Here is a 20,869-nt window from a genome sequence, read left to right as displayed (position 1 = left end):
TTGAATATTTGCACTCCTGTTCGTCCATTTTATGAAGACCGAAAGGCATCTAGCATTGTATGTAGTGAATTCTCAACAAATATTCAGAAAAATGAATGAAAAAAAGGGAAAGGTGAGCAAAGAAGGTCAATATTCATTGAGATTTTACTGAATGCCAAACACCAACACATCCTGAATAATTCAGCTTTTATATTAAAGATTAAAAGAGAAGGCTAAAAAAGTAAAAATTTGAATATATTTGTTCTGAGATAAGATTTTAGGATTACTGAGTGAAGACTGAGTCTCAAAAAGGAAATGCCGATAAGTCACTGTAATGCATAACAGGCAAATTGTGAGCAACTCAGTCTGTGTTCTGGAGCCCACTACCTTGCCCACAGCTTGACCTGTGGGCTGATGAAAAAAACAACAAAAGGCATTGGGGGGAACCACTCTATTAGGGAGCATGCACATTAAAGACATTGGTTACAGAAGATACTAATGAGTCATGTAATATAAGAAGTAGCATGATTAAAACATGCTAGAGCAGAAGGGCAAGGAAAACTTGTATTAAATTGCTTGGCTCACCCTGACTGCACCTCTAGTCCTGCTCCATAAGTACTGCCCCTCTGTGAATGGTAGAACCACATACTAAGATGGGGCAACTTGGTCTCTGAGATCTATCCACACTCCCTTTTTCTTGAGTGTATAATTCTTTTTCCAATAAAGTTCTCTCTTCTTGTTCTGCAGTCTAATGTGTCCTTAAATTATTTTCTGTAAAGGGAGTCATAAACCTGGAAGATACAAATAGAGGTTTCCTCTGCCTCCAGAGTGACCTGACCTTTTTCAGTGACAGTTCTTGGGATTAAAATAAGAAAATGCTATTAAAACGAAGTTAATAAAGAAAAAAAAAGACTAAAAACAAAAAAAAAGACAGTTCATTTTAGAGTCATGATTGGTCTAAATTTACATAATATTATTGCATTTGTAGATTGTAATACCTACATTTTCTAATTTCTTTGTATTTGATGCTTTGACATCTTAGGGCCTTATTGACCCTGGAGGGACTGCATCTCCCAGGGCTAGGCAATTCCTAAGGCTAGCAAATGATTCCCTTGTGAGCTGAAATAGTCTTTATAAACCAATCAACCAGTCCAGAGACCATGCCAGACTGACCTTTCATCAGACTCTCACCGTCTGGACTTTTGTCTACCCACATAATCACCCAGAGCAGGTATCAAACAACTAAGGAAGGCCAAAACAGAGCCCACTAATGTTATTAGCCAATCTCTTTATCCTGTTAAAATTAGTCGATCTCTTTATCTCTTTATCCTGTTGCCTCCTATGTAAATCACAGTAGAGGCTCTTGCCCACTGTACCCTCTGCCGCCTGGTACTTCTCTGAGGCTTGGCATGCCTCCCCATCTTGGGAACTGTGAGTAGCAAACTGTCTTTCCTATGGCAACCATCTCCTGTCTTTTGTCCTTATACATTTGAATAATAAGACAATGTATTTTTAAAACATAAATTTATAAAATAAATAATGTAAAAATTCTATTAAGTATATGTATAGAAAACAAAAATAAATTATATTATAATCTGTTAATTGCTATATCTGCCTTGTGAATTAATTGAAGTTTTCTAAATAATTAAAATGAGAAAGTCCTTTTAGTATTCTAAAATTTTATTTAATAAAATTATTATATCTAGCTTTTCAATACCTTGATTTTTGCCACTTTTTGCCAGTTTGTTAATTCATTAATAAGAAAAATAAAAGCAGAGGTTAATTTACAGGTTTATAGGAAGAGAGACTTTGGTAATACACTGAAATTCAAAGGACATACATGAAGGCTATTTATTCTGTAACAGTATTGTTGTAAGCAAAATAGAATAACATTGTGTTTCAAATCAAATTCTTATTCCTAATCCAATACTTTCAAGGAGTCAGACTCAGTGAGGCACCAAATATATTCACTATACAAATCCACAGTCCCTTAGTCACCATTCTAAAATCCAAAAACTATGAAAAACAGATTACATAAGTTTGTGGCAAACTCATTGATGGCAAAACCTAATTCAAATTGATGAGGCTATTTGTCTTTTTTTATTGTATTAAGAATGAATATTCTTACTTATGCTTCAAAAATATCAACATGTTTTAACTTGGGATGATGACCCAGGTCATGTTTGGGAATATCAAATAATGTATAGTTCATAGCCTTTACATTCTAAAATTCAATATAAATTCTGAATTTTGAAGTATAGCTATCCTTAAAAGAGCTTCAGATGAAGAATTGTGGTCATGATTCAGTGCATATGTGTTGCCTATTTATTTTGGTTGTAGGGGAAGAGAATGTTAGTCTCTTTATTTAATATTTAATTTTGTACACTATTGTGACTCTCATTTTCAGCTTTTCTTTAATTAATTTGAATGGATATAATAAAGCTACTAGACCTACATTTTGAAATAGTTGTTGATAATTCCCTGTGGGAGGAGGGGAACAAAAATAAGACTCAGTGTCACTGCACTCCAGCGAGGACAGGGGAAAATAATAGTGGTACAGTGAAATGAATAATAATATACTTTTCAACAAATGCTGCCCAAGTGGTATTCAGTGTGCTCATGGATCATAGAGAAGGGGATTGCTAATTGTCTGGGAAAATCAGAAGAGGCTTCGAGGAGAGGACATTTTTGAGAAGAAAAGCAAGTTTACCAGGTAATGAAACGTGGAAAGGCCACTCTATCCCAGTACTACTTAATCTCAAAACAAAAGGGGAATAGTAATATGATAATTAAATAATGACATACTGTTATTCTTTCCAGCATTCAAACTTTTCTCATTAGTATTGCTTTGTAAAAGACATTCTTAGTCTTCAGCATCAATAAAGGTTTCTAAGAAAAAGCAACCTTGCTTTTGATATGTCATTCACTGAAACAGAATTTAAAGCTATTTGCAGATTTAATAAAATGCCAGTGCAGGTTGAATTATCTTCAAGGACTATCTTCAATCAAGCAGCAAATACCCTTGTCTCACAAGACAGATCTTCGGACAAAGTGACTGCAAGACACTGAATGGCATCTTACTCATCCATAAAATCACATTAGTAAGATAAATATAGGAAGCACTTTCTTTATCACAAATGTATACCATTTGCCTACAGTGATGTGGTATTTAAAGCTTGGGTTAGGACTGACAGTGCTGAAGTTCAACTTGGTATTTTCAAATGCTCATCTACAAGAAGTGCCAACAGCAAAGATATGATCTGCTGGGTCTTTTTCAAGGCATGAGGATGACAATGGTTTTAAGAAATGTTACAAAAGGAAAAGGTTATAGGCAAAAGAAAAAAATACTTCGCCATTTCCATTCTGTGAAGCTATTATGGGTAAATGTTAATGTTGCTACTAATGGTTTCTCTAATTTTGCAGCTGAATCCTTTTTCACTTTGCATCCTGACTCAAATCACTGAGATTCTTTGTACAATAAATCATTCGAAAAATGTATAAAGGCAATGAGCTGAAGAAGATACTTAACATTTTATCAGAGGGAATCTAATACTTTTTACCTACCTTGTGCAATATGAAACATATCATTCAATTTCATAAAAGCAATGTTAATTCAGAGGGGGAAACTTTGAAGCTTGCAACATGGACATGGTTTGGAATCGTTTAAAAGAAAAACTACTGGGTAGAGAGTTTGGGACTATTGTTTCTTGTTGGAGTTCTGTGATTTCATAACTAATTCCCTTTAGTTAATTTATGCTCATTACAAGGAATACCATATTAATCAAGAGTAAATTCATAGAGATTAGACTAAGTGGATTCTAAAGTATCTTTTTTATTTAGAAATCTATAATATCACGTTTACTGGAGGTTATGGACAGGTAAGAATCTAATACTGTTGGTACTTGACCTGTAAAATGGATGGATATCTTTGCCTCATAGCATCCCATATTATGTAATTGTTAATGAGGTAATAATAACTAATGTTTCATAAATAATGGCTTTTAATTCAGGTGACATACATTATCATTCTAACTCTTGAAAAATTCTGCAGAACGAGTACCTGGTATTCTGCTAGACTCAATTATCTAAGGATAACCCAAGAATACATTGGGTATAAAAAAGAAACTATTGTATCTGAGAAAAAAATTCAAAGCCCATTTATTTCATATCATATTTGAGAAAGTATTACAATGGTTAAAAAAGTCTTTGATAATAGCCCATTGTCTTGCAGCCTATATTCCTTAGCAAACTTTGAGATCAATCCTGTGAAAAGTGAACAGGCATCAAAATCTGTGTCAGCATCTGATACGAGTCATTACTATACAAAGACAAGATAAATCAAAGATTTGGAACTGTTGACACTACACATCTAGTTTTATGTTTTTCAAGTTTAGAAAATAGATCCCATTACTTTATTTTTTCCAATTTTTTATATTTTAATTTGTTATATGTGAGAGAAGAATGCATTATAATTCATATTACACATATAGAGCACAATTTTTCATATCTCTGATTGTACAAAAACTAGAGTCATATCATTTGCATCTTCATACATGTACTTAGAATAATTATTTCCATCTCATTCTTTCCTCAGTCTTTCCTATCCCTATGCTCCCTCTGTTCTCCACCCTCCCCTTTTCCCCTTTGCTATATCTAGAGTTTATCTAATCCTCCCACGTCCCTCCTCACCACATTATGAATAAGCATCCTTAAATCAGAGAAAACATTTGACATTTGGGGGTTGGCTTACTTCATTTAGCATAATATTCTCTAGCTCCATCCATTTACCTGCAAATGCCGTGATTTTATTCTCTTTTAATGCTGAATAATATTCCATTGTGTATATATACCACATTTTCTTTAGCCATTCATCTACTGAAGTGAAGGGCATCTAGGTTGGTTCCACAGTTTAGCTATTGTGAATTGTGCTGCTATAAACATTTGATGTGGTTGTGTCCCTGTAGTATGCTGTTTTTAAGTCCTTTGAGTATAGATGGAGGAGTGGGATAACTGGGTCAAATGGTAGTCCCATTTCCAGTTTTCCAAGGATTCTCCATATTGCTTTCTATATTGGCTGCACCAATTTTGCAGTATTCTTAATTCATGCTCTTAAATACAACTGCCTACCTACCAAACTCCCTGACTTCATATTTTCTTCCCAGTTTCTAAATGATGTTCACGATGTGCTTGAAAATATTTTAAATACTTCTTTATTTAATTCTCGATTCATCTTCCTCATTTCATGATCACCCTCATTTCATACATGAGGAAACTCAACAGAGGTGTTTAAATAACTTATTCTGAGAATCACAGTTAGAAAATTGTTGAGCTGGGATTCAAGTCCTGGATGCATAGGGGAAACCTTCACAAGCTTACCCTGCATGCTGAACTACTGTGATGAACAAGAACTACTTGGGTATGTTTTTCTGGTTCTGTGAGTCTCATGTATAAATATAGCACTGTCCTAGATTTCATATATTTATTTATTTATTTATTTTGGTGGTGGTGCTGGAGCTCAAACCCAGGGCCTTGAACATGCTAGGCAAGCACTCTACCACTAAACTACCTTCCCAGGACCCACATATCATATCTTTTGCTGCAGATTATATTAGAGTTTTGGTAAATTTATAAATAAAAATTAGTAGCAAAATGGAATCAAAGAATTTAAGACTAAAGTCTTTAAGTCCTACAGTATGCTTATGTGAAATGTGTTAGATATCAAGCACAAGTTAAAACAAGCATTGACTTTATAGTCACTCAAAAACATTGCCTCTACTGGATAAATAATAAAATGGTACACTCATGCTATTTCATCACTTTATGAACTTCAAAACATTTTTCATATTTTTCAACATTAATATATTATAGGGAATGGTAAAATAATAGGTATGACTAAATATATAACTGTCCTAATGAAACATGACAAAGCTTTCAGCCTTTTATAAATGTTTGACAAACAGTGGAAAATATTATTTCTAATAGTTCTTTGAATCTATTTGCTAATCTGAACAGAGGTGTCTTTTGACAGTAAATAGATTATGTCCTTAGAATGTGTGTTGGCTGATAGTAAACAGGTTACAGAGTCTAAGAATATTCATTTTCAACCCCTGTTCGTTTACCAAGACCAAGCTTGGTATTTAATTCGAACAATAATAGGGAAATTACTGCAGGAAGAAGTATCCTTAAATTCCATGGAAGCACATTTTTTAGAAAACTTTTGACACAGATTTTAAAAACCTGGAAAAATCTCATCATTAATATAAATATGTGTTTTGTAGCACAAGTTTCAGTGTGAACTTCTGTGAAGGATAGCTTCAGTTGTGTCAAAATGTTAGCTTGTGGAAGTGGCTTGGTAAAATGATTATTAGCTAATTTTCCAAGTGAACTCACCTTCTTTCTCTGATTATACAGTAATTCTAAATGTAATGGACATACTGAATCATAGGAGTGGTGGTTAGAAAGGAATGATTTCCAGTATGTAAAAAAGTACAATATTAGAAATACGTGCATATGGAAAAATAGTGACGAGTCTTTATGACATAATACACAAACCATAGCTAACCTACTTTTTTAAAACTTCAGTCATTACAAGGCTTTCTAGATAATCCAATCCCAAAGAGCAGACTTAAATCTCTCATGCTCAGACATGTACATCACCATTTTCTTGACTGTTTTTCAAATATTTTGCAAAATTTAACTTTTGGGTTGTGATACTCAATTACACAAAACGAAACTGATCTTTTGTAAAAACCAACAACATTCACAATGTTTTCTTGGCCCTTAGCCAGCTGACATGTTTGAGTTATAAAAATAAAGTCCTCTAATTTGATCTGAAAATATCTGGCTCATACTTTATTGATAACTTCATATGCCACCAAGATTATACCAAGTCAGATTTTGAGAGAGTTATTAAATGCTACTATTACTACTGCTGTTAAAAATAAAAAGGAAAATCATAACTTTGATAGTATGTTCCAAATTTTTGCAGTGTAATAAACTGGTTTAAGCTTTATTAGGATAAGAAATTATATATTCTATGTTCAACATTAAGACTTTCTTAGTATAAGAGCACTTAACTATTTAGGTCTTTTTGTTGGTCTAAGTTAAAAAAAACATTTTTTCTTTTATTTGTATGCATCTACAAATGGACAAAATTCCTAAGATTATATAACCAAGCTGGAAATAAAATGTCAATTCTATTCCAAGATGGCAAATGCCCGTCCTACGGCTTTCCCCTTTCTGTGCTCAAGGCAGACATTACTCATTCATTATGACCAGAAGCAGCTTCAGAGCTTTCCTCTAAGAAGGAGATAGCCACAATGAGTGTGTCAGAGATGGCAAAGGGAGAAAACCTACCTCACAGGAATAATTGAAGAACATGGGCTTTTATCACCCAAACACCTCTTATTGTATCTATAGGCCAAATGAGCCATTCTTAACAAATTAGGTTGAAGGAAACGAGCCCTTTGCTATTAACAATGAAAATAGAAGGAAAAGACCCCTCAAAAGTTTTTGATCTTAATTTTTCTAAATCGTTTGGGATGTACAGAACCACAGAAAGCATGTCCCTATGTGAAGCAATCTGTTTTGGAAAGGGAAGTTAGCAAGGATTCCAGTCCCTGGAATTCCTTCCCACAGGAAGCACGGCCTTGCAGCTGAAGGGCTGGGCCATGCACAGGAAGTCTGCTGCTCCAGTGTTTCCATAGGTCAGGGGGGCCCCCCGAGGGGACCCAGAGGGTTTCTGCTGTGGACGGTTTAGTCTGGCTAAGAATAGAGATGAGCTTGTGGTGGTGACTGTGAAAATGGTTTCCCCTATCCATATTGATTCAGTTTTAGGGATGCCTTCTCTTCATAATTTTTATATTCTTGATTGTAAGTTTCACTGGTGGGCATAAGTACAATTGAAAACTATTAAACTTGAGAATTCTTTTATTTTTTGCATGCACATGGGAGGAATAATATAAACTTACAAAAGAAAGAAAATAGTACTTGACCTATACCAAATATCCAAACCAGACAAACGATATGTAAAAGTATTGAGTTTATACATTTCATCAACAGGAGCATTGGGGTGCAGTGCAGTAATAATCTTAATATACCTAGCAATTTAATGTAAGCCATCAAAGAAGGGTTGACCTGTTGACGGGTTGACCTTAAAAAGCTTCAGAGTTGAAATTTACTAAAATCTTCACAAGTAATTTGATAAATACATATTTTTTCTACCAAGAAAATCAGATGATAAGAACAAGTATTTGGATTTAAGAGTATATTTTAACATTATAATAAGGTAATCAGATTGAAAAGTCAATATACAAAAGCCAACATTATTTTTTTAACTTTAGCAATGATCAACTAGAAAACAAAATAAGAGGGATATAATTCACAATAGCAAAAAATATATTTCTAGAAATAAATATATATATCTAGAAATAGAAAACATGCAAGACTCTCATGAAAAGGTATTTAAAACCTACATAAATGAAATTCTATCCATATTTTTGAATAGAAAGACTCAGCATTGTAGACATTGACAAGTTGGTTCTCAAATACTTGTGGAAAAACGAGGAATAATTAGTAAGTTATTTTTTTTTTTAAAAAAGGAGTAATAATGAGATTTCATTTACTAATCATCAGAACATCATATAAAGCAATTAAACTGTAAGTTTTAGCATAGTTATTGCCATTACTAGGAAACACATTAGTAGGAAAAGATAGAAGGGCAACCCAGAGATATACTGAAATATATCTTATCATAAAGGGGGCATATCAAATTAGTAAAAGTATTCTAGACATTTCAACAGATTGCATTATGACAATTGTCTAGCTTTCTAGGGAAAAAAATAAACTTACAGTGACAGTATAAGCAAAACAGACACATCAGAGAACTTAAAGAAATTAACTGTTAAGAACAAACTAGGTATGGTGTTGCACACCTGCAATTCCAGCTATTCAGGAGACTGAGGAAGGACAATCACAAGTTTAAGACCAGTTTCAACAACTTAGTACGACCCTGTCTCAAAAGTGAAAGATTACTGGGGATATAGAGCTCACTGATAGAGCAATTGTGTAGCATGTAGAGATCTGGGTTCAATCCCCAGTGAAGAAAACACCGCACCCTACACACACACACACACACACACACACACACACACACACACACACAAATTATCAAAGTATTTGGAGAAAATATAAAAACAATTTATAACTCTTGGGGCAAGGAATGCTTTCTTAAGTAATACACAAAATTCCTAAATCATATGAGAAAGTTTAACTTGGGCCTCAATTTTTTTTTCTATGGGACAACCATAAAAATAAACTTTAATGATAAGCTTCAGACTCAGAGAAATGTTTATAACATACATAAGAGATTAACAACATATAAAGAGCACCTACCTAGGAATAAACAATACACAAAGAACCAAGTAAAAAGTAGAAAAAAAGATGCTAAGGACCATTTACAGAAGGAACACATATGACAAAAACATATATAAAGTAAGCATTGTTTACCAAAATATAAAGTAAGCCTAATCTTTGACCTTGCCATCTACTGCTAGGAATCTGTCCTGAAGAATTATTCATTGTCACTAAGACATATTTGCAATGTTTCTCTCTATTTAAAATCACAAATAAGTAGAAAAGAAATTAAATACTGTCAACAACAGAGAGAGTAAATTAAGGAGTATTCCATTGTTACAACCTAAGGAAAAAGAAATTGTAACATAGCAGAATTACATATAAATATATATGACCCATATCTACATAAACTTTTTTTATTTTTACACCTTTGCTTGTGTGTGCATTATTTTTTCAAAAATTAAAGCTATATTTATTTAAATTGTACAACCTAATATATTGATATACATAGGCATAGTGAAATGATGATGATTGTTAAGCATATGAACACATCCTTCTCCTCACATAGCTTCATTTTTTTATGTGTGTGGTGAGAGGACCTAAATTCTACTCTCTTTAGTCATGTAGCATGAGTAAGTCTGAGACACAATGAACTGCCTTTTGTACTGTGAGAAAATATTCATGTATTTCTTGTTTTTGAGAGAGAGAGAGAGACAGACAGGGAGAGACAGAGAGACAGACACACACAGAGAGAGAGAGAGAGACAAAGACAGAGACAGAGACAGAGAAAGGGAAAGAGAGGGGAAAAACAATCACACACACACAATTAAAGAGAGGAATATCTTTTTAAAAAGTCAGACGTGGGTTTCAAACCTTGCTCACATATACAGAACTGCTTCAATTGGGTGGGAGAATCACGTGTCCATTGCTAAAGTGGTGTGGGTCTCTTTACATTTTCTCTTGACCTTAGGTTTTGCTGCCAATGTCTCTTTTCTAGGGAATGTTTTGAAATGAACATAAAAGAAAATTCTTAAAGAATATTCAGATCCTTGTTATGTACAAACTGCATTGTTGAAAGGGGTCTTAGATATGACCTAATACAACTTCTATACTGCATATGGAATCTGATTCGTGAGAAAGCCAGGAAACTTTAATGGGAATTTCATATTTCTCATGCTTGAGTCACATCCTCTCACCTAGAAACCTGGAAATTCATTATCACTGAAAACCCACTGAATAGGGTGGTACCACTTCCCCCATTTTTAAGCCAACAATATAAGAAGACAAAGGCAATTTCATTAAAAAAATAAAAATTAATAAATATTTTACATTTTTCAGCAGACAGATATTATGTTGCCATCTGATGACTCACAAAAAGTGTTTTCCTGTATTTTTTCAATTATTTATATTAGGATTTTTCTATTCCAAAAATTCAATTCTATCCCCTTCCATCAACTCTATCCAGTCCCAAAGTAGTTGGTTTATCTCCGCTGGTCAAATACTATAGAAGGGCAGTGAGACAAATAATTTTCTGCTAGTAAGTTCCTGTGTGTTCCAAAAGCCCTTGAAGAAACTCACAGGTCTCCCTGGATATTGACAAAGAAAGGCCAGAAGTTCCTCCTTCCAGTTTGGTGATGTCATATAAAATACACTGATTTGGCAATAATGTGTCAAATACATTTGCTCAGATCCCATCTCAAGTGCATTTGGCTAAACTGCTTCTGGGTACTTCATGTGTCCCCATCGAGCCACATCCTCACTTTTAGAACCCTTCCTTGAGCCTATGTAAAATGGACTGTTGCTCCAGCTATGACTTCAAACAGGCTACATTAACATCCAACAGGCTCTCAAGTATCTTTTATTTCCGATTCAACTGACAAATTTACATGGCACAAAGCCCACTGGTAAGTTGTGCCTCTCCAAGCTGGCTGTCCTTGGGGGCCTGTGTTCCATTTTTCTAACTGGGCTTAGCATGTTGTAAGTTCCCACTTAAAGTTCAGGCCTCTCAAAATACATGGAAGATGGAAGAATGACTGTTAATCTTCCAAGGTCTCCCCACATCCAGATATTTGCAAAGATCATACAAGTGCAGGAACCTTGAGCTCTCAGACTCAAGGTCAATGTAACAGCATTCGTTGTCCAAAATTTCATATGAAAATGGAAGTCATCATGCTGGAAATGATTTATTCCTTTCTAAGTTCTTTAATGCTTTATTATGTTTACATATTTATGATGAGAAGAAGGAATCCCAATGGCTATCAGTGGATGAAGAAGCTTAGTGAAACTAAAGAAGTCAGAGCTAATATTCAGCACCACCATTGAGAGTCTTTGTTTGATGTTGGGGCTCTTGGGCCTAGGGAAATACACCTTCTGTTTATGCTTCCAAATGTTCCTTTTATCTCTAGATAAAAGTGTACAGGGGAAGTTGCCAAAATTAGTCTACCTTTTGGGCCCAGGCCACGGTTGAACTTAGATGTAAAAGAGATCAAAGGTTTCCATTCTGATCCAAATAGCTACAGCCTAGCAGCATGACTGATGGCTGCACACTTTCTGATTTGGAACATCTCAGCAATACTTGCTGGGCTGCAAGGCACCCAAAAGGCAGCATGTATGTCTGCTTTTGAAATGACTGCCTGTCTTCGGGATTTGATGGAAAAATGCTTGCTGAGACTTCAGTACATAATCTAATGGGCAACTCCCAGGGTCTTCTGAAGGCAGCCTCAGGGTGTCTTTGCAAGTGGACGGTTTCTCTACTCTCCTCAGCACAAGTGAAGTGTGTTTTGTTCATGATGCCTCATGTTGACCTTAGGTGAAGCCAAACTGGTGAAGATTCATCTAAAATAAAAGCAACTCCCTATCCCTCCCTTTTTGATTTCAGGTTCCAAGCTTTGCAGACCCTCAGACTGGTTTTCTTCGGGGAAGTGGTGTCCCTAGGGGAGTAGATAGAAGACCCTGAGGCTCTGGGTATCGTTAAGGTCCCAAATTATTGACTGTCCAAACCCAAACAGTTTTGTGAGTGAAAAGGCACTTTTAGTAATTAAACCTAGACTATTGAGACTATCTGGCAAATTAGGATTTATGGACACCCTGTGTATAGAAGATTAGGTGATTTCTGGCACCTAAAGACTCAAGTATCTTATTCCTTTCCTGCACATGATTGGACATTTCTAGTCATTCCTCCTTAGATTATTACAGATGATCATTATTCTGCCCCTGACAGCAAACAGAGCAGTAAGAAAAAAAAAAGGAATAAAAAATTTCCATATGATTCAGAACACAGCCCCCTTGTTAAATAATATAGTTTCAGAATAGATTTTGTTGCAAAGAAAATGTTCTGTACAAATTCTTTAAAGAAGTCTTTCATATGGGTTATTTTTTTTTCTAGGATGCCACCACCCACTATTTACAAAGAAAAGTCTTGGAGGGGGAGCGGCAGCCCCTCAGGACTTTTCTAGCAAAGAGATGTACATTCAGTACCCACAACACAAAAACGCCCTTGTAAGTACATTCCCCTATTTTTTTGTGTGTCTAGAATATTTTTGTCTTCAAACTACAGTTGTATTGCTGCGTTTCCTTTCTGTTTGTTTTACCACTTCCCCTCTAAATATTTTGCATCATCCTGGAGATTTTCCCAAGTTGTGGCCTGCTCACTGGAGGGCTACATTCCTCTGATTTGTGGCAATAAGTTGTTGCCATGGCAAGGGTTATTATTTACCACCGGGGGACACTTTGCATGATGGGGAATTCTAACCTCTTTTCATCCTCTCCTCCGCATGCTCGGATATACAGAGAAGCAGCAGCCCAGATATGGCTTTCTTTAATCATCAACTACATTCCTGGATCGTGAACTTTACTTTGCTCCACTTTCTAGATAGGGAAATATTTGGCTGTGTTTATTTCTTTCAAACTGGGCAGTGCCCTCTTGACTGTTATGACTAATCCACTTGTCAGGGCTGGAATCTCCTACCCGTTCTTTCCTCCAGGTAAATCACATCACTCAAACTTGTGAAGTAAAAAATGCAGCAGAGGTCAAAGGGTGACCTTGTGGTGGTCAAAGTATGCTCATTTGACAGGCCTCTGTTGATGGTGGGGATTTTTTTTTTTTTCCAAGAAGAACAGCTTAGTCAGAACCTGACAGGTTTTGCTCCCTCACATTCCTGCATAGGAACTAGCTTGGGGAGCGATAAGAGCCCTGGTCGACACCCTGATTATGCCTACCTTTTTTATTTGTTAAATGTGGAAATTGACTTCATCCCCTTAATAAGAGCAGGAAACAGTTTTTGTTTTCTCTTTGTAGGAAAACATGAAGTAACAGTTTTATCTTAATTTGTCAGGCATTGCCCAAGAGACTACAGCCATGTGGGCTGGTGGCCAAAAAATTGCTCTAAGGCCCAAGTATTAACACCCAGATATAAAAAGAATGCTAATTGGTTTTCCAGCTGAAAAATAATAAGGAACATAGTGCCAAGAATGTTGCATGCCATGGAAACCCCAAGTTTATACAATAGGGCCTGATTACAATCTGGGGTCTCCATTTGTACTCATATGTAGAGCTAAACAAAAGGAGGTGTTTCACTTGTCTGCCTTTGTAGAGAGCAAGCCCCTGCTCCAGATCTCAACCCGGTGTTGCACCAGGCTTCCCACAGTCTGCCTGCCAAATCTCCAAGCTTTTTCCTGGCTGACATTCAGGAAAGTACAGCTCCGTCCATCCACAGCATGGAAAGTTAAAAAAGCCTTGCTTGGATACGCTGAAATATATACAAACACGGCCTGACGTATGGAGGGGCTGGTTTTGCACAGGCTGCTTCTGCTGGCATGCTAAAGAGAAAGAACATGAGACTTTTAAAAGTCATTTTGGTTAAGTGATTGAGATATTAGCTGGAATAGAAAAGAAAAAACGACTGAAAAAAAATTTTAAAGCAAATTCGGCACTGTGCTTCATCTTGACAACCGTTCACTTGAGTTTATTCATCAGTAACATGTGTCCTAACCTCCAGGACATGGAGCAGGTGGGATGGGGCTGGCTCAGTGTGGGCCATCTCTAACTTAAAGGCTGGGCTAGGCGTCTGGAGAAGAGATTGGATAGCTACTGAACTTCTCTGTGAAGGTCCCTGGGAATAAGATGGAGTGAGTTGGTCTCTGAAGCCATTGGCCCTGATGGCCCTGAACTGGTACTCTGATGCATATTGCTAGTTAGCAGTTTTGCCTATGGCTTCAAACTGTGACTCTGGGACTATCTTACTAAGTGGAAATGTGCCTGAATTTAAAGGATTTCATTACAGTTGTAAACCTGTTCTTAATATTTATTGTTAATTATCACTGCAAAACTCACGATATTTAATATTACTGGTAATGCTTCTTAGTTGTAATATTATAATACACTAGCTATCATGGCACCAGTAATGTCCATAGACTATGACCACGATTCTAGTCATGCAGGTAAAGATGCTGCCATGTTAAAAAAAATAGTTTAAAAAATAAAAGTATTTTGATAAAAGAAGTAAAATATATTTTCACAGCAAGCAGCTTCTATTCATTCTCTACCTGATCTGTGAAGCCTCTCAGACCCATCCAGTGCCTGTTCATTTCCAATTCTCTGAACTCTGATTGCTCCTGTCATTTTCACCAAGTGAGTCACACACATGGAAAGTTCACAAGTCAGGTGGGCATCAAATTGACCCACTCAGCTACCTCAAAATAATGTATTATCAACCTGGAGTTCAAGAAAAGGATTTTGCATGATATAAACTGGAAACCCCCACTAAAATAGTTTCCTTTGATGTGTTCAAGATAAATTATTTTTCTTTTTACAGAAATAAGCAAGCAATTTTCTGTTGGTTGATATTATTTTCTTTTGTTTCTTTTGTTGGGTTGTCTGTTAAAAATAGAGTGTTTCCCCTAAAGTATTGAGGCAATAGGGCTATTAAAGAGTTTAGAAGGAATTTATTCAAGAATGCTGTACATCGGGTCTTTTTGCCTGTGGGAGCAGCAGAGGAGCAGAAGAACACGATTGAGCTAGTTTTGCTGGCCTTCCCTCTGGTTCATCCCAACCAAGTGAGATAAGTTTCCCAGCCTTCCACACATGCCCAGGTTTCATTGGGGACATTCTTGCCTTTGTGGTTTTGTGATTGCTCCTCTCACCTGGACTGAGCTCTCTCATTCTCTCCATCTTCCAGGATCCAATTCAATCTGCGCCTGATTTTGTGAAGCCTCTCAGACCCCTCCAGTGTCCTTTGATTTCCTGCTTCTCTGAACTTTCATTGCTCTGTTATTCGGGAAACCAGGTACACATAAAAAAGTTCCTAAGTCAGGTGAGAATTGAATTGGGACTCAGAAGAAGAGGAGGAAGAGGGAGATTTATCTTTTTCTTTTTGCAAGGAGCAGAGACCCATTCAACTGGTTCAAAATAAGGAGGACCTCTTGTAAACTTGAGTCCAAGAAGAAGGTCTTGCATGATGTGAACTGGAAAGCTGCCAGAAGCTGATGCAGATTTCTCAGACTTTTAGGATCACAGAGTACCCCTCTGACTCTCAGGAATGTCTACTTTCACTCTTCCTTTTTCTCTTTGCCAAATTTCCCTGCTTTATCATTTCTGATTTTTCTTTCAAATATCTGATTTTTAATTTAACTATCCCCAAATAACTGAATTGAACTTAGGCTCTCAATTCCAAATTTCAAGGGCTTTAACCTTCTCATTGTACATTTAATATCCAGCCATCTATTTAATCAACATGGTTGGCAGAGCAGGAGCTGTGAGGTAACTATAGATGCCTAAACCCACTCCCACTGCAGCCTGTAAGCAGAAGCATTTTGGAGAAGGCAGGTGGGAGTAGGCTGGCACTCTAATAATAATAATAATAATAATAATAATAATAATAGACACATCTGTAGAGATGCATTATTCACCAAAGGAAAATAACTAAATAGCAAGGGGTAGATTTCACTTTATCTGCTTCCAACACTATGTTTAGGGCACTATGTTGTGGTCAACTACCACAGCGATCCTTAACCTGAGTTGGACCTTAGATTCCACTGACATATTTTAAAAGCATTATAGTATCTTGTCCTATGCTTCACCATCACCAAAGATTCTGATTTCGTTGGTTGGAGGATGACCTAGACACCAGACATCTGGGTTTGCTAGACAGCAGTCTTGTTTTGACTAAGGTCAGGGCCAATGAGAACTGCTGTGGGTAAAGAAGTGACTCCCCTTTGTAACTGAAAACATGGGGAAAACTGAAGAGCTATGAAATAGTTTAAAATGCTTGCTTGTCATCTGTTGTAGGGTAACTGTAGATTACATTTATATTGTTTTAGGTAGGGACCATACCAGTAACATTGGTAACTTTAGAAAGAGACATTAAAATGTTCAGTTTTCTATTTTTCAATTTCCCCTATTACTATAACTGATTTCATTAAATGTGGAAGTCAATATTTATTTATATAAGGCTCTTCTTTTATCATATAATCAACCAATACATCTTCAAACTATTGTTCTGTTACGGGATTTTTTTGAAACCAGAGTCTTGGAAGACTAGGAACATTTTGGGATGACAATTATTTCAGTTTTCAGTGATAACTCTGAACTCAGCATTTGAAAAATTCAGAACTGAATCAGGTTTGCCTTCAGAATGGCAAGGAACTGATTCATTGCAGGCACTAGATAGAGAAGCTCTTTCAGTGCATCCTTTTGGCCAAACTTTGCTTAGGCCTTAGAACCAATGGACATCATTCACTATTGGAGAATTTCTTGGTGGAGCAGTTCCTGGAGTTCTTCAATATGTGAAACTGAGGGCATGTTTCAAGTGAATTGGCTTAATTGCTGTTTCCTGCAGGAAAAAAAAATACTTTCTTTTCTGCCTCTGTGACTACCTTGAGACATTTGTTAACAACCTCTATGAGTCAAGCCATCCTAATCTTGTAAACACATTAGGCACCAATTTTTATATAGGATATGAATTATGAGCTTTTACGTCTTCTACTCCTATTTCTTCTCTGATAAGGAGCTATTTTGCCAATTCACCTTCAGTGTGCCTATGGAAGGCCTAGTAACATTGACCTCTTTGGCAAAGGGTCTTGAGAGAGAATATTATGGAAAGAGTACCATTTTTGATGTAGTATAACCAGACTTAATTTGCTTCTATTATAACACAGACCCATTTTAATACTAACATCTTAGTTATTCTAGAGCATCTTATTGTGGACTCTCTGGATCTGAGAATCTCTACCTGCATTTACCATTGTGTGTCCAATTAATACCCAAGATGAATAATGTAAATTGTGATGCAATTTCTTAAGATTCCTTTGGGGCTGATGTGAATGGATAATTATTTCTCTAGTAAGACATCAGTTTTGTCTGGAAGGAGCAGAGATGCCACCCCTGTAGGCTAAACCGGGGTATAACAGCATTGGCTGTCAAGTAGTCTGGAATATGCAATTCCTCTGTAGCTGACTTCTTAGACAATCTTGGTACAAAAACTATACTTTCTTGATAGGCCCATTAGTTTTTAAAAAATTCATATCCTTACCTATTCATTTGGCAATGATTCTAGGACCTTTGCATTTGCCAGACTGGATTCCAAATCAAACACCCCCTAAAGGAATGGTAAACTCTGCTATAATACTATTCTGTACATTGGTGAAGTCCCTGAATTTGTTGAGCACTGTAAATATTCCACTAGTGCTATATTAAAATCTAAATCTGAAAAACTTGACCAACATTGGTGAAAACTATACTTTTCCTTTCCAACAAGTTCTTCAGGTATGTTTGAGGAACAGGAACAAAAGAGCTCAATGAAAGATCCATTGTGTGTACCACATACTTTCAGAAGAATAACATGCTTTAAAAAAAAAAAAAAAAACTTTTGATTTTTTTGCCTCCCACTATGAATTTCCATCATCATATGAATTCTATGGAGCAAATTTACTGGCAAGCTTTCAAGGTGTCCCCAGAACAACAGCACTTTAAATGCAGGCTCCACTTAGGTATTAAGGTGAGGGTTGTCCTTAATGGCTTTCTAGGGTTTCTTCTTATTCTCCAGCTTAACCTTGAAGAACACCTTCTCTTCAAAACTCACTTGTGAGTTTAATAACTCATTTTTTAGTTATCTACTTAACTTATATCTTCTACCAAAGAAAGAAGTACTAAATATGGTCCTGACTCAGAAAAATTTCTTTTTGTGGAGAGAGAGTAGAAAAGTAAGCATATCAAAACCATGCTATCTGGTAAGAATTGTAAAAGAATTTTGTGGGAAAATAGGGCCACCTAACCTATACTGGATAGGGTGGAACAACAGTTTGTGGTAGTATGGTGTCGTGTTGGGGAGGGTATCTGGAAGACATTACCCTGAGTCTTGATGGGCAAGTGAAAGAGAGCCTGATTAAAAGTATGGAGATGGAGAAAAGAGGAAGACAAACAATGGGCATAAAGTCAAGGGTGTGTGGGGCATTGAGGAAGGAGCACATAGCACTGTGTTACTGGAATGTAAGGTACATGGGCTGGAGAATGAGGGAAAGTGACTCTAGAGAGTAGGCAGGCTAAGTCAGAAATTAAGTTGAATTTATGTTAAGGATGTTGAAGTTCTCAACCTTACAGAATTTTAGTAACTATTTTTTCCTATGACCCAGATCACCTAGTGTATGGAGTGTGGACAAGATGGACAGTCTGAGGGTGAGGAGGACTATTAGGCTATTGCAATTGTCTGAGGGAGATTGATGAGGGTCTGACCTCTCGCAGTGACAGTGCAACAGGGAAGAGGGCGTGGACAACAGAGCATTGGGAAAGGTGCAATTGACGGGACTTGTGCCTAAATAGATGTGGTGAAAAAGAAAGCACAAACATGCCTTTGTGAATGGGGTCTTCATTGCTGTGCATATTCCCAACCCATCTAAATTCACTGGAGACCAAAATGGAATGTGTTAGTCAGTCCTGAGCTGCTTTGACCAAAAATACCTGACCAAAACAACTTAGAGAAGGAAAAGTTTATTCTAGGATCACAGTTTCAGAAGTTCAGTCCATGACCAACCGGCTCCATTCCTCTGGGACTAAAGTGAGGCAGAACATCATAGCAGAAGGGCATGGTGGAAGAAAGCTTCTCAGCTTATGGCCTCAAGGAATGAGAAAGAGAGAGGGAGAGAGGGAGAAAAAAAAGAAAGGAGCCAAGGAAAATACGTTAATTCCCAAAGCATGTCTTTAGTGACCTACTTCCTCTAGCCATACCCACCTGCCAGTAGTTTACCCAGCAATCCATTTGAATACTTTAAATCCATCAAGTAGATTAATTTAGTGATTAAGTTATAGCTTTCATAATATAAGAATTTCATCTCTGAACATTGCTATATTGTATAACACGTGAACATTTTGAGGTACACCTCATACCCAAATCATAACATGGAGGAAAACAAAGAATAACAACTATAAATCAGTGTGACCACTGAACTCACAACCCCATGGTATGCATATAACTCCCCATCTTCTACATCATACTCTTGAAGAGGTCCATGTTTGAGGTTACTTCCAAGTTAACTCTTAATTTTTTCTCATGAGAAATCCCCTCAAAATGACTATTGGAGATTGCAAAATCTATCTTTCATGCATAGACCAACTGGATTATCCATTATATGCTTTTTCTTCTGTAGGTAATTTGTTCTTTTTCCAACTCTTTTTCCAATAGTTTTTAAAACGATTTCCATAACAAAAACTCATTTAGTATGTTAAGGCAGCCAGCACAATTTCACCTACTCACAAAATCTTCCTTTTTGGTCTTTTATAGCTCTTCTGCCAATTTGTGTTTCTAAACAGCCATCTTACCTTTAAGGAAATTCCCCCCATTCTGCAAAAGCAGATGTCCACGTGTTGTGAAGAAGGCTGTCAGTGAGTTGTTAGATATTCTTTGGTTGAGACCTGGAGGGTTTCCTCTGTTGGAGTGAGCAGCTCTGGTGAGCAGGAGGGAAGACAGGCAGGAAAATGGAAAATGCTTTAAGTACTATCCATGGAGAAGCTCTGTAAACTTCAAGTCTTACCTGTATAGATTAAACAGTAACAGTGACTTTACCCCCACTCTAAATCTCAAGTTGTAAGTGTCTAAAGAAATGGAATAACCACCCTGATGAGGATGATGGTTTCTTGGTCATTCATTGAGGAGTCAGATTTCACACAACTTCAATGAAGCTCTGAACACAGGTATAAGAACAAATACTGCTGCACACTAGAAGGGCTGCAGGGAAGCTGAGGCTAAGCCTATACTTATGTTAAATTTTGCTTCCTCAAATCTTATGTATCTTACATGTAAGTCTTAGCCAGCTCGGTTATCTAGTTTCCAGGCCTGGAGAATTTAGAAGTGATTTAGAGGCAGGCATTCTGGCAGCAGCAGACAGATTTGGGAATTGAAAACTTGATAGCAAAGGAAAAGCACACAAATAGAATATAAATGCTGATTTGTGCTCTGTATTATAGCATAATACAAGAAAAGATAAAGATGCAGACCACTGTTATCAAGGGAGATTAAATTATAACTTGTGTTTTTTTACTTAAAAC

The sequence above is a fragment of the Urocitellus parryii genome, chromosome 3 (assembly GCF_045843805.1).
Source record: "Urocitellus parryii isolate mUroPar1 chromosome 3, mUroPar1.hap1, whole genome shotgun sequence".
Taxonomy (NCBI): domain Eukaryota; kingdom Metazoa; phylum Chordata; class Mammalia; order Rodentia; family Sciuridae; genus Urocitellus; species Urocitellus parryii.
The sequence above is the reverse complement of the archived record's forward strand: the minus strand, read 5'-3'. Positions refer to the sequence as shown.